Source organism: Ictidomys tridecemlineatus, chromosome 8 (genome assembly GCF_052094955.1).
Source record: "Ictidomys tridecemlineatus isolate mIctTri1 chromosome 8, mIctTri1.hap1, whole genome shotgun sequence".
NCBI classification, from domain to species: domain Eukaryota; kingdom Metazoa; phylum Chordata; class Mammalia; order Rodentia; family Sciuridae; genus Ictidomys; species Ictidomys tridecemlineatus.
The window spans coordinates 122,157,254-122,169,722 of record NC_135484.1 but is presented as its reverse complement, the minus strand read 5'-3'; the positions used below and the strand labels follow the sequence as shown (position 1 = coordinate 122,169,722).

Below are 12,469 nucleotides of genomic sequence, written 5' to 3'. Positions count from 1 at the left end.
AACAGCTGCTCCATTGTATATATAGGAAGCAGTGCACCCCCATGCTGCAGTTTTCTATGTACTTAGGAACTTGTTTTTCTGCATTCTTTTTTTCTAAGCAGTAGCCATCCTCATGGGTCCAAAGTGGAATCTTATTGTGCTTTTATTTTTATTTCCCTAATCACTGCTAATGTTGAGCATCTCTTCAAGTGCTCATTGGCTATTTGTATAACTCCTTAGGTAACTGGCCTTTGCCAGTTCTAAATAGGTTGAAATATTTTATATGGTTGAGTTGTTGAGATTCTTTTTTGTTTGCTTGTATGTGGAGCTGGGATCAATCTCAGACATTGCACATGGCTAGTCAAGTGCCCCACAACTGAGCTAATCTAAAGCTCAGGAGTTCTTCATATGTTCTGAATGTTCATCTCTTATTAGATATGTGACTTGCAAACATCTTTTCCCATCCTGCAGGTCATCATTTCTGGGCATATCCTTTGATATATTGAAGTTTGTATGTTTTTAATTTGGATGAGTCCAATTTATTAATTATTTTTCTATAGTGTCTATGATTTTTGTGTCACATCATTGAAAATGTGGTCAAATCCTTTGTTGTGAAGATTATTGCAAACACATTTTCCATTATGTGTGTGTTTGTGTATGTGTATATGTATGTGTATCTATCTATCTATATTTATATGAAATGTATGTGTGTGTGTGTATATATATATGTGTATATATATATATGTGTGTGTGTTAAGTTCAATATCTTAAGTATTGAACCTAGGCACTTGCACATTGTAGGCAAGCACTCTATCATTGAGCTACATCCCCAGATCTGAGTAAATATCTGTATGTGAGTAAGTAAATTGTCCAACTTTGTTGTTTGCATTTGGAAATCCATTTATTCTAGTGCCATCTATTGAAAAGATGTATCAAGTCTTTGGAAACTGCGACCTGTGGAGTCCCAGGAGATGCTAGCAGGATCTCTCAATCTGGAGCTTCAAGATGCTGATTAGGACTCAGCCCACAGCTTTACATTCCTTTAGGGTACAACAGCACTCAACACTTTTGGGGCTACAACCCTCCCTCCCACTGCCATTCCTGCCTGTCCCACCTTATCTGTGAGAAGTCTGTGCAGAGGCAGCACACCCCTCTGGACCCCTGCCCTGCCTGGGCTGAATACCAGTGGTCATGGGTCCTCCTTCCCTCCTGGGCCATCCCTGCCACCCTCTCCATTATTTTTTCTTTTCTTTTCTTTTCTTTTCTTTTCTTTTCTTTTCTTTTCTTTTCTTTTCTTTTCTTTTCTTTTCTTCTCTTCTCTTTTCTTCTCTCTCTCTCTCTCTCTCTCTCTCTCTCTCTCTCTCTCTGGATTGAACTCAGGGGCATTCCACCACTGAGCCATGTCCTCAGACTTTTTTGTGTGTTTTAATTAGAGACAGGATTTCACTGTGTTGCTTAGTGCCTCACTTTTGCTGAGGCTGGTTTTTAACTTTCGATCCTCCTGCCTCAGCCTCCTAAGCCCTGGAGTTACAGTTGTGTGCCACAGCACCCGGCTCCAGCCTCTCATTTCAAACACTCCCTATACCCTAAACAAGTCTGTGGCCTTGTCTTGGGCCCTGGCCTACATGCTGCCCCTCTCCATTTTCCTTTTCTCTGTTCCTCACTTCCCCTCTCCTTCCTCTCTACTTTCCTGTCTTCATTGCATTGGAAATCTTTCTTCTGTCCCTTTGTCTGTGTGTTTGCTGCCTCCTCAGGTGCTCAGGACAGCAGAGCCTTTGTGGTGAGCATTGGTGAGCACTTGTCCACAGGTAGAAGGGTCATCAGCTGTTTCCTCTTCCACAGGGACCCAGTCTTCACTATAAGCTCACAGTGAGGTCCCGAGGTGGATCAGTGCAATCAAGGTTTTTTGCTGATTGTTATTGGGACCGTCAGCTCTTCCTTCAGTATGATAGTCACGAAAAAGAAAGTGCAAAGCCCCAGGAGCTATGGGCAGAAAAACCTTTGGGAACTGAGAGCTGGGACACAGAGATCTGGGAGTTGATAGAGCACAGCAATAATCTAAAAGCAACACTGGCAGAAATCAATGCCCAGCAGGAGAAGAAAGGAGGTGAGTGTGGGTGGGAGCAAGAGTGACATGAGCTTTCTCCTGGGAGACTGGTGACAAAGAGCAGGGTCCTGTCTCTTTTCACTGCAGTTGACTAGGGAGGGCAAGAAATGGGCTCCATGCAGCTCAGCACATGGGATATTGAGGAGAATTACTTTGGGGGTCTTCTGTGGGCTGGAGTTTCTACTTGGTGGGCAGGGAGGCATAAGAGCCAGGGGATGGAGAAGTGACTGGTGGGTGGGGGCAGGGTCTCATTCCCTCCAGGAGACTTGAGGTTGCAAGATTGAAGACGACAACCACACCAGGGGCTTCTGGAATTTCCACTATGATGGGGAGCCCTTCCTCTCCTATCACCCAGAGACACACAGCTGGAAAGCAGAACCATCATCAGCTCAGACCTTGGCAATGGAAGTCAAGAATTCCTGGGATGCAGATGGCATTCAAAGCAAGGTTTACCAGGCCCATGTGCAGGGAGAGCTTTGTGGAAGACTCAGGAGATATCAAGTCTCCTGGAAGGGCTCCTCTCTCTCCTCTGGAGCCTCTGCCCAGGGGAACTTGTGTGAGCTTTTGTGTGTGTCTGTTGTGATTTTCCTGTTACACCACTAGACAGAGACAAGAGGTTGTATGTGCCCAGACACTAGTGAGCCCCCCCTGCCTAAGTGCCTGCCAGCTTGCTAATATAGAGAGCTCCAACCTGGCTCCACACCCTGGACCTCCCCAAAATGCCCTTCTGGACCTCAAAAACCAGGAGTCCCTGAAACAGCCTCTCCTCAACTTCAATATGTGGAATTGAGAATGCGAGGCCACAAGCCCGAGGCCCATGCTCCTGCTAGTTAGAGGACTCAGGCCCCAGGCTGAGAACAGACTTTCCAGGGTCTGGGCTCAATGAGGACTTTGACAATAGTCAGAAGAGTGGAGAAGACCAGCCCTGTTCCATCCCTTAGAGGGGAGCGACTTTGGTTACATGCCTAACTTTGCCCTTTCTTCTCTAGTGTCCCCAGCAGTAAATGTGACCTGTAGTGAGGCCCTGGAGGACACCATCAACATGACATATTGGGCTTTTGGCTTCTATCCCCAGAATATCTCTGTGACCTGGCTTCAGGATGGGGAACCACGGAGCCAGGGCACCCAGCAGTCTTGGGGTGTTTTTCCCTATGTGAATGGGACCTGCCAGACCTGGGTGTCCATTAGGATTCCCCAAGGACAAGAGCAGAGGTTCTGCTGCTATGTGGGATACAGAGTGTTATGCTCGAATTCGGGACCCCCAAAGACCACCAGAGACCCAAGATCTATGTAAGCAGCAAAGAGGTGTTTATTGCGAGCTTGCTCAGTCCTCCGCGTACACACACAGCAACTGGTGCCGCTGAGAGGTCCCGAGCCCAGGGTTTTCAGCAGTTTTGTACATTCTTTGGAGAGGGCAGGGACTTCATATACATCATAGCAAATCATCACACACCACGGGAAAATCAAATAACAACCCTAAACCATGATTAGCACATTCACTGGCGGGAACAAGTTGAGTAGGGGTGATTGGTCAGTACAAAAGGGGTATTCATTTGAACTGATTGGTTTGAGCCAAGAGGGGTGTTCGTGCTGATCTACATGGTTTCCCAACTTGTTACCAATCACCATAAACTACTGGGAGGGTTATCTGGCATCCCAGGTAGTTCCCTGTCTCATGCTGATTGGTGGCTGCTAGGGGGCTGCTGTGGATCCCCACCTAGCCTGACTGAGTCAGGGACACCTGGTGCAGCAGATCTCTCCTGTTATTTGTAGATAAACAACTTAGCAGGGTGGGAATGTGCCTAGGAGTGCTCTGTGGGTTTTTCTAAGGACAAAGGTGATGTCCCTTCCTTGGACAGGCTTTGTTCTGAGATAGAGGCTGGTTTTTCAAGAGGGAACAACAGCACTGGCCTTGTGTCCTGTGGTGAGCTTGGGCATTCCTGCCAGAGTTTCCAACCAGGTGAGTCAGTGACCCTGGGTGGTGAGAGGGGAGAAGCCTTGAGACTGTGGTACCCAGAGTGTAACAAGCCTGCTTTCAGGGACTGCACTGCTGCTGGAGAGCCAATGGCCACCTTTGTGGTGGTATGCACTGTTACTGCTGGGATTGTTTTCTTGAATTCCTTCCTGCAAGAAGAGGAGGACATCAGCTGAAGAGGGTTCAGGTGAGAAAATCATTCAGTGGCTGAAGATGGCAGGGCCTGTGTGGGATGTAGAGCCCCTCATGCCTCCTGCTGTTCAGAGAGCAATGGAGTTGAGCAGCCTTTGGAAGAGAGGGTGGAGGTCTGGGTATCTGTGAGGGGATGGAAGCCAAGCCTCCAGCTACACCCCTTAGTGCTGCCCAAAGCCAGGGCTGTCAACTCCTTCACTGTCCAGCGGTAGCCTCTTCTGGCTGCAGGGTGAGGAGTGCGCAGCATTGGTGCCATGGCTCCTGCTCTGTCCTTGTCTCTCTCTCAGGCCCTGCTGCCTTGTCCATGGGGCTGTGTTGGGAATGGTGGGCTGATTGGTGTGGGCTAGATTATCATGGCCTCCAGGGGACACAGAATAAAAGAGTCATTATTTTTGGGTGCTTAGAAATAGAAGAAGAATCCCATGAACATTATGCCTGTGGTCCCTTCCTGTCTGCCTTGCTCTCTGCCAGCCTCTCCAGGTGTCACGAGCAAACAAAAAAAAAGACTGACATTGCCAGAGTCCCACCAGTGCAGGCCCTGGGAGGCCCATATACAGCAAGCCCATGGCTCTGCAGCACAGGCGCCTCCTTTGTTCTGTGGACAGCACCTCCGCCCCCCCTCAGGAGCTGCCTCCTCAATATGTCCTCTGGGTCACTCAGGCCTCCCAGTCCCCACCACACAGCTCTTCCTCCTAGTGGCCTTACAGATGACATGGACAGGAGAATAGCTGATGACCCTGACCATCTGGAGAAAGAGAGCAGTCCATTTGGGGGCAGCTGTGGTTATTCATTTTCTCTGATGTCAGGAATTTTCCCAGGTAGACCCTAGGGGTGTTGGTCCCCACAGGCTAGGGCAGACTGCCCCACAGCAGGGTCCCTCCAGGTGACTCCACTAGTAGGCCAGGCAACTGTGCACTCTCTGCTGCTCTCACCTGTGGCCTCTCCAGCAGGGGGAGCAAGGGGAATGTTAGTTCTACTTTCCTCTGGTCAGAAATGTGAGCTTGGAATATCACTAGGGCTGTGCCCAAGAAAAGAGTGGGAAAGGCCTGTTGTTTATTTGTGCAAATTTCTACCTTATTTATTTATTTATTTATTTTTTAATTGGTTGTTCAAAACTTTACAAAGCTCTTGACATATCATACTTCGAACAATAGTTTCAAGTGAGTTATGAACTCCCATTTTTACCCCAAATACAGATTGCAGAATCACATAGGTTACACATTCACATTTTTACATAATGCCATACTAGTGACTGATGTATTGTGCTACCTTTCCCATCCTCTACTATCCCCCTCCCCCCATCTTCTCTTTCTATCCCATCTACTGTAATTCATTTCTCTCCTTATTTTTTCTTCCAATTCCCCTCACAACCTCTTTTATGTAGTTTTTTATAACAATGAGGGTCTCTTTCCATTTCCATGCAATTCCCCTTTTCTCTCTCTTTCCCTCCCATCTCGTGCCTCTGTTTAATGTCAATCTTTTCTTCCTGCTCTTCCTCCCTACTCTATTCTTAGTTGCTCTCATTATATCAAAGAAGACATTTGGTATTTGTTTTTTAGGGATTGGCTAGCTTCACTAAGCATAATCTGCTTTAATGCCATCCATTTCCCTGCAAATTCCATGATTTTGTCATTTTTTAGTGCTGCATAATACTCCATAGTGTATAAATGCCACATTTTTTTAATCCATTCATCCATTGAAGGGCATCTGGGTTGGTTCCACAGTCTAGCTATTGTGAATTGTGCTGCTGTGAACATCGATGTGGCAGTATCCCTGTAGTACGCTCTTTTAAGGTCTTCAGGGAATAGACCAAGAAGGGCAATAACTGGGTCAAATGGTGGTTCCATTCCTAGCTTTCCCAGGAATCTCCATACTGCTTTCCAAATTGGCCGAACCAATTTGCAGTCCCACCAGCAATGTATAAGAGTACCCTTTTCCCCACATCCTCTCCAGCACTTGTTATTGTTTGACTTCATAATGGCTGCCAATCTTACTGGAGTGAGATGGTATCTTAGGGTAGTTTTGATTTGCATTTCTCTGACTGCTAGAGATGGTGAGCATTTTTTCATGTATTTGTTGATTGATTGTATATCCTCCTCTGAGAAGTGTCTGTACAGGTCCTTGGCCCATTTGTTGATTGGGTTATTTGTTGTCTTATTGTCTAATTTTTTGAGTTCTTTGTAAACTCTGCACATTAAGGCTCTATCTGAAGTGTGAGGGGTAAAAATTTGTTCCCATGATGTAGGCTCCCGATTTACTTCTCTTATTGTTTCTCTTGCTGTGAAAAAACTTTTTAGTTTAAGTAAGTCCCATTTGTTGATTCTTGCTATTAACTCTTGTGCTATGGGTGTCCTGTTAAGGAATTTGGAGCCTGATCCCACAATATGTAGATCGTAGCCAACTTTTTCTTCTATCATACGCAGAGTCTCTGATTTGATATCAAGGTCCTTGATCCATTTTGAGCTAATTTTTGTGCATGGTGAGAGGAGGGGATTCAGTTTCATTTTGTTGCATATGGATTTCCAGTTTTCCCAACACCATTTGTTGAAAATGCTATCCTTCCTCCATTGCATGCTTTTAGCCCCTTTATTGAATATAAGATAGTTGTAACTTTGTGGATTAGTCTCTGTATCCTCTATTCTGTACCATTGGTCCACCCGCCTGTTTTGGTACCAGTACCATTATGTTTTTGTTACTATTGCTCTGTAGTATAGTTTGAAATCTGGTATTGCTATACCACCTGATTCACACTTCCTGCTTAGAATTGCTTTTGCTATTCTGGGTCTTTTATTTTTCCATATGAATTTCATGATTGTTTATCTATTTCTACAAGCAATGCCATTGGAATTTTGATTGGCATTGCATTAAACCTATAGAGGACTTTTGGTAATATCGCCATTTTGATGATGTTAGTTCTGCCTATCCATGAACAGGGTATATCTTTCCATCTTCTAAGATCTTCTTCTACTTCTCTTTTTAGGGATCTGTAGTTTTCATTGTATAAATCTTTCACCTCTTTTGTTAGGTTGATTCCCAAGTATTTTATTTTTTTTGAGGATATTGTAAATGGAGTGGTTTTCCTTATTTCCATTTCAGAGGTTTTGTTGCTGATATACAGAAATGCCTTTGATTTGTGCGTGTTGATTTTATATCCTGCCACTTTGCTGAATTCATTTATTAGTTCTAGTAGTTTTTTTGTAGACCCTTTCGGGTCTTCTAGGTATAGAATCATGTCATCTGCAAATAGTGATAATTTAAGTTCTTCCTTTCCAATTTTTATGCCTTAATTTCTTTCATTTGTCTAATTGCTCTGGCCAGTGTTTCGAGAACTATATTGAATAGAAGTGGTGATAGAGGGCATCCCTGTCTTGTTCCTGATTTTAAGGGGAATGCCTTCAATTTTTCTCCGTTCAGAATGATGCTAGCCTGGGGCTTAGCGTAAATAGCTTTTACAATATCAAGGTAAGTTCCTGTTATCCCTAGTTTTTCTAATGTTTTGAACATAAAGGGATGCTGTACTTTGTCGAATGCTTTTTCTGCGTCTATCGAGATGATCATATGGTTCTTATCTTTAAGTCTATTGATATGGTGAATAACATTTATTGATTTCCGTATATTGAACCATCCCTGCATCCCAGGGATGAATCCTACTTGATCATGGTGCACAATTTTTTTGATGTGTCTTTGTATCCGATTCGCCAGAATTTTATTGAGGATTTTTGCATCTAGGTTCATTAGAGATATTGGTCTGTAGTTTTCTTTCTTTGATCAAATTTCTACTTTAAATGTTGACTCTCAGGATGTTCCCAGTTTCAGCTCTATGATGTGAATAGCAGTTCTCCAGTGCCCACGCGGTAATATGCAGTAAAGTGACACTTGAGATCACTCTATAGGAGAGCCCCGGGTGGGAGACCTAGAGAATGGCCATGGCAATCCCAGGGTGCAGAAGGCAGGCCAACAATCCACACTGCTGGATCTCAGGAAACCTGCTAATCTGCTTTGGGAAGAAGACCCATGTGACCTGTTAGGGTTGTGGCCTATGTGAGTCCTTGATGGAGTGGAGGTATTGAGTCCAGGGAAGCCTCAGGAAAAAGGAAGATCACACCAGTAGGAGGAAGCAAAAGTGCAGATTGAGCACCTGGGCAGGTGCAGAGGGTCAGTGATCCTGAGTGTCCTCTGCATGGCTGTTGTAGGCAGGGGAGCAGCAGATCATGGGGCACATGTGTTTGTCCAGGCTGGGTCTGTGTGCTGGTGCCCCTGGGCTTCCTGGTGGACTTTCCAGTTAGGAGCTGCTGGCTCAGGGAGAGAGGGATGCTGAGCTGCAGGTGGGGCAGGCCCTGCTGGGTCAGCACCTGCCTCTGCAGGGGAGGAGGCCTGGGAACTAAGGGGGAGAAAGGTTGTGTGTGAGCCTGGTGCCCAGTGTGGTGGGAGCAGGAGCTGCTCTCTCTGGGAGGTCACTACTGTCTCTGGAGGAGGGGGCACTGGGCTTCATTTCCTTGTCTTGTCCTGGAATCCTGCAGCCCTTTCACTCCCTTCCATGGTGAAAACAGAGACAGGTAACGCTGCTGATGGAGACGCAGAGGAGCCTGATGGGGGCAGGAAAATGGGATGGGAGGGAGAAAAAGTCAGGGCATTTACTTCCCTCAGAGAAGGGCCAAATCTGATTTGAACTGAGGAGACAGAGATCCCAATGGCATAGAGCAATATTCTACAACCAATTGAACACTGACTTGTTTCCCTCCTTCCCCAGAACTCGTGAGCTTAAAAGTCCTGGATCAGCAGCAGAGGGCACCAAGTGACCACACTGGATCCACACAGCTGGGGTGTCAGCCTCTGCTGAGAGCTCCTGAGGCTTCATAGGAAGTACAGAGGGTGCAGCCCTGCACTGACCAGCACTTTCCCTCTTGGTGCCTTTGTTACCTCATCGCTGCAATGTGGACACACATATTTACTAACTGTTGGCACTGGGGAGCATATGTGAGGGGCTTACTACAGCCCAGTACAGCTCTACTGTACTAGGTAGCCTCAATATTTTATTATGTTTTAACATATCATTTATATAAATCATGATATTTTAACAAGTGATATTTATTTGTAGTTGTCCTTGTTCTGTCTCCTCCCAAGAAACCTCAAATACTGGCTTTCCTTGACTGTTGAGGGCCCTTCAAGTTCTCTCTGACACTCTGTCTTACCTCCTATCTGGATAGGTTTACACTACACATTTTTAAATGCTATTAAATATGACATATGTCTGGTCAGTGTCTTACTTTATCTTCTGGGAAGGGACAGCATGAAAGGGTCTGTGAAAATGACATATTTGTCTCCATGTTTGACACAGTTCCTAAACCTACCCTGTGGTACTCCCACAGTTGCCAATTAGAAAAAGCCACCTCAGCAACAGGCATGGTCTCCAGGGTGGTTTCTTTGGGTGCTTTGTGATGGGGAGACCAAGCAGAAGCCACTAGAACTACCTCCTCCTAGGCAAATAATACTGCACTCCTGGATGGATGGCAGAGATTAATGACTTAAAAATTACCCCATTCAGCCCACCTGTTTGGCCTGTGCAGAAAGTGGAGGACCATGGTGATTGCTGTAAACTTATCCAGGTGGTGACTCCAATTGTAACTGCTGTATTAGACGAAGTTTTATTGTTTGAGCAAAGTAACACACACCCTGGTACCTGATGTGCTGCGCAACGTCTTTTCCTCCATTAGTGTTCAAGAGGTCCACCAGCTCTGAAGACCAGAAATAAGTGATCAGTGTTCTAATTTTCTTTACAGTGGAAAATATGCATATATTTAGAATTGTCAGGTTTCTACAGTTTAGATGATCCTAATTTTATTCGTAGTATCTAAAGCATCATATTCATGAACCGGGTGAACATATGACTTTCCCCCCCCTCAGGCCTGGTCAGGATATTGACCTTGTCTAGGTCAATGTCATAGAGCTTCTTTAGAGCTGTATAATCTGGTCCTTCTGCCCCCCACCCCATTGGTTATTGTTGCTGTTGGTTGGTTGGTGGTTCTTGTTTTTGGATGGATGGCAGAGATTAATGCCACCTGGAGAGACTTAAAAATATACATACATTTTTGGAGGAGTTGGAACTGAACTCAAGGACCATCTATATGCTTGGGAAGTGCTCTAGTGCTGAGCTATGTCCCAGCCCTTTTTATTTTATTTTGAGTTAGGGTCTAAGTAGCCCTGGCTGCTCTCAAATTTGTGATCTTGCTTCCTCAGCCTTCTGAGTGGCTGGGATTACTAGTGTGTGCCCACATGTATGACGTTTTTTGGCCTTGAAATACACAATGAGCACAAGTGTATTATCGTTCTTTTCGGTTTTCCTCATGGCAGACTCAGTGGTCAGAGGGAGTTTGATGATGGTATCATGGTCCAACAAAGTTCTCTGGTGCAATCTTTTCAGGATTTGGGGGCTGCCTCCTGAGTGTCAGGCAGTGTTCTTTGGTTCCCCCCATAAGGTAGGTGTGACAGGTTAATCTTATTCTTCCTCTACTTTTTTTTTTTTGTACTGAGGAATGAACCTGAGTCCTCATTCATGGTGATGGTGACATGGAATTACACAACTTCTGGATCGTCTGCACGCACGCCTTTCCACACAGCCTTCTTGGTGGTCCTTGCTTTGGCTTAGGCTATGATAGAGGAGTTTCCTTCTTTCTTTTCAGCACTGCCTTGGTGAAAAGGACACACACCATATCTTGCTCCAGGGTATACCAAATCCTCAGCCAGTTTTTTTTTAAACAATACTTTTATTTTATTTTCTATTTATTTTTATGTGGTATTGAGGATAGAACCCAGGGCCTTGCATGTGCTAGGTGAGCATGCTACCACTGAGCCACAACCCCAGCCTGCCTCGGCCAGTTTCAAAATATAAATCCTAATGGTCTTGATTACCTTTCTCTCCTTGGAGACATCACATTTGTCCATTACAGTGATGATGTTACTTCTACAAATTGGACCCAGTGAATGTGAAAAACAACTACATTGAAAGTTTCAGCAGAGATTTTCATGTTAGAAGGTGATAATACAACTGATAAAAACCTGGGGCCTTCTACCTCAGTGACATTGGGAGAGCCCAATGCTGTGAGACATGTCCAGAGTGCCTCCTGAAGTGAAGGAGAGGATGTTGCATCTGGCCCCTCCTATGACCGATAAGTAGGCACAATGCCCAGTGGGCCTCTTTAGATTTTGGAGGCAGCATATTCCTCATTTGGCAGTGCTACTCTGGACCATTTATGGAGTGATCTGAAAAGCTCCTGTTTCTGAGTGGGGCCCAGAAAAAGAGAAGACTGTGACAGTGTAGGCTGTTGGGGAAGTAGCATGTACAGCTGCTATTTGGAGCCTCTGGAAGCTCCCATAGGTGAATTGCAGCATAGGCTCCTGATGACTTTGGAGCAAAGGCCTCCATCCCCCACAGATAAGTACTCTCCATCAGAGCTGCCCAGCATGAATTGTGTGCTCTCTCAACCATCAAGTCTTAAAGTTATGCGTGCACACTAGCACTCCATCATCAAATGCTAGTGGTGTGCATTTGCTCAGACCGAGCAGGCCCTCAAGGTTAAAGTCAGTTACATGTAAAATTGGCCCCAGGTCAATAGTCTTCATTCCTATTATACTGCCTCCTGTCCCAGCCTTTAATTTGAGACTCATCCTGATGACCAGTTGAAAGCATAAGTGAAATCTGTCTGGTTTACAGATGTTTCTGCATGATATTCAGGTACCATGCAAAAGTGGACAGCTGCCATCATACAGTCCCTTCTTGGGACATCCTGGAATGACAGTGCTGAAGGAATATCTCCAGTGGGGAGAACTTGAAGTAGTGAAACTTATTGTTTTCTTTGCTTGGAGGGAGTGATGAGCATATATCTAATACATATCAGTCCATGAGATGTGGCCAACAGATTAGTTGGATAGGTAAAGGTTTGGAAGGGATATTCTAGTAACTCCTGGACAAGGGAATCTGGGGCAATGGCTGAATTCACATGGAAGATTATAATCATCAAGAGGATAGGGTGAATTATTTTGCATATACCAGCCTGCCTCTTTCCCCGTCATTCTTGCCATTGCCCAGTGGGTTTGTGCAAAATCTGGCCATTGTGCCATGGGTGAAGGTTATGCATGAGCTTAGTAACAAGGACTTCCACTCACCAAGGACCATGTGGCAATGTCCAATCTGCTAGCAGCACTGACAATTCTGAGAT

At 45.3% G+C, this 12,469-nt stretch overlaps 1 long non-coding RNA gene across 1 annotated transcript; it reads left to right on the top strand.

Moving 5' to 3' along the window:
- Positions 1 to 3,092: 3,092 nt before the first annotated feature.
- Positions 3,093 to 9,508, top strand: LOC144365901 (uncharacterized). Its single transcript, XR_013424629.1, has 4 exons — positions 3,093 to 3,376; positions 3,946 to 4,046; positions 4,126 to 4,248; positions 9,004 to 9,508. It is a non-coding gene; the product is annotated as an uncharacterized LOC144365901 (long non-coding RNA).
- Positions 9,509 to 12,469: the final 2,961 nt, after the last annotated feature.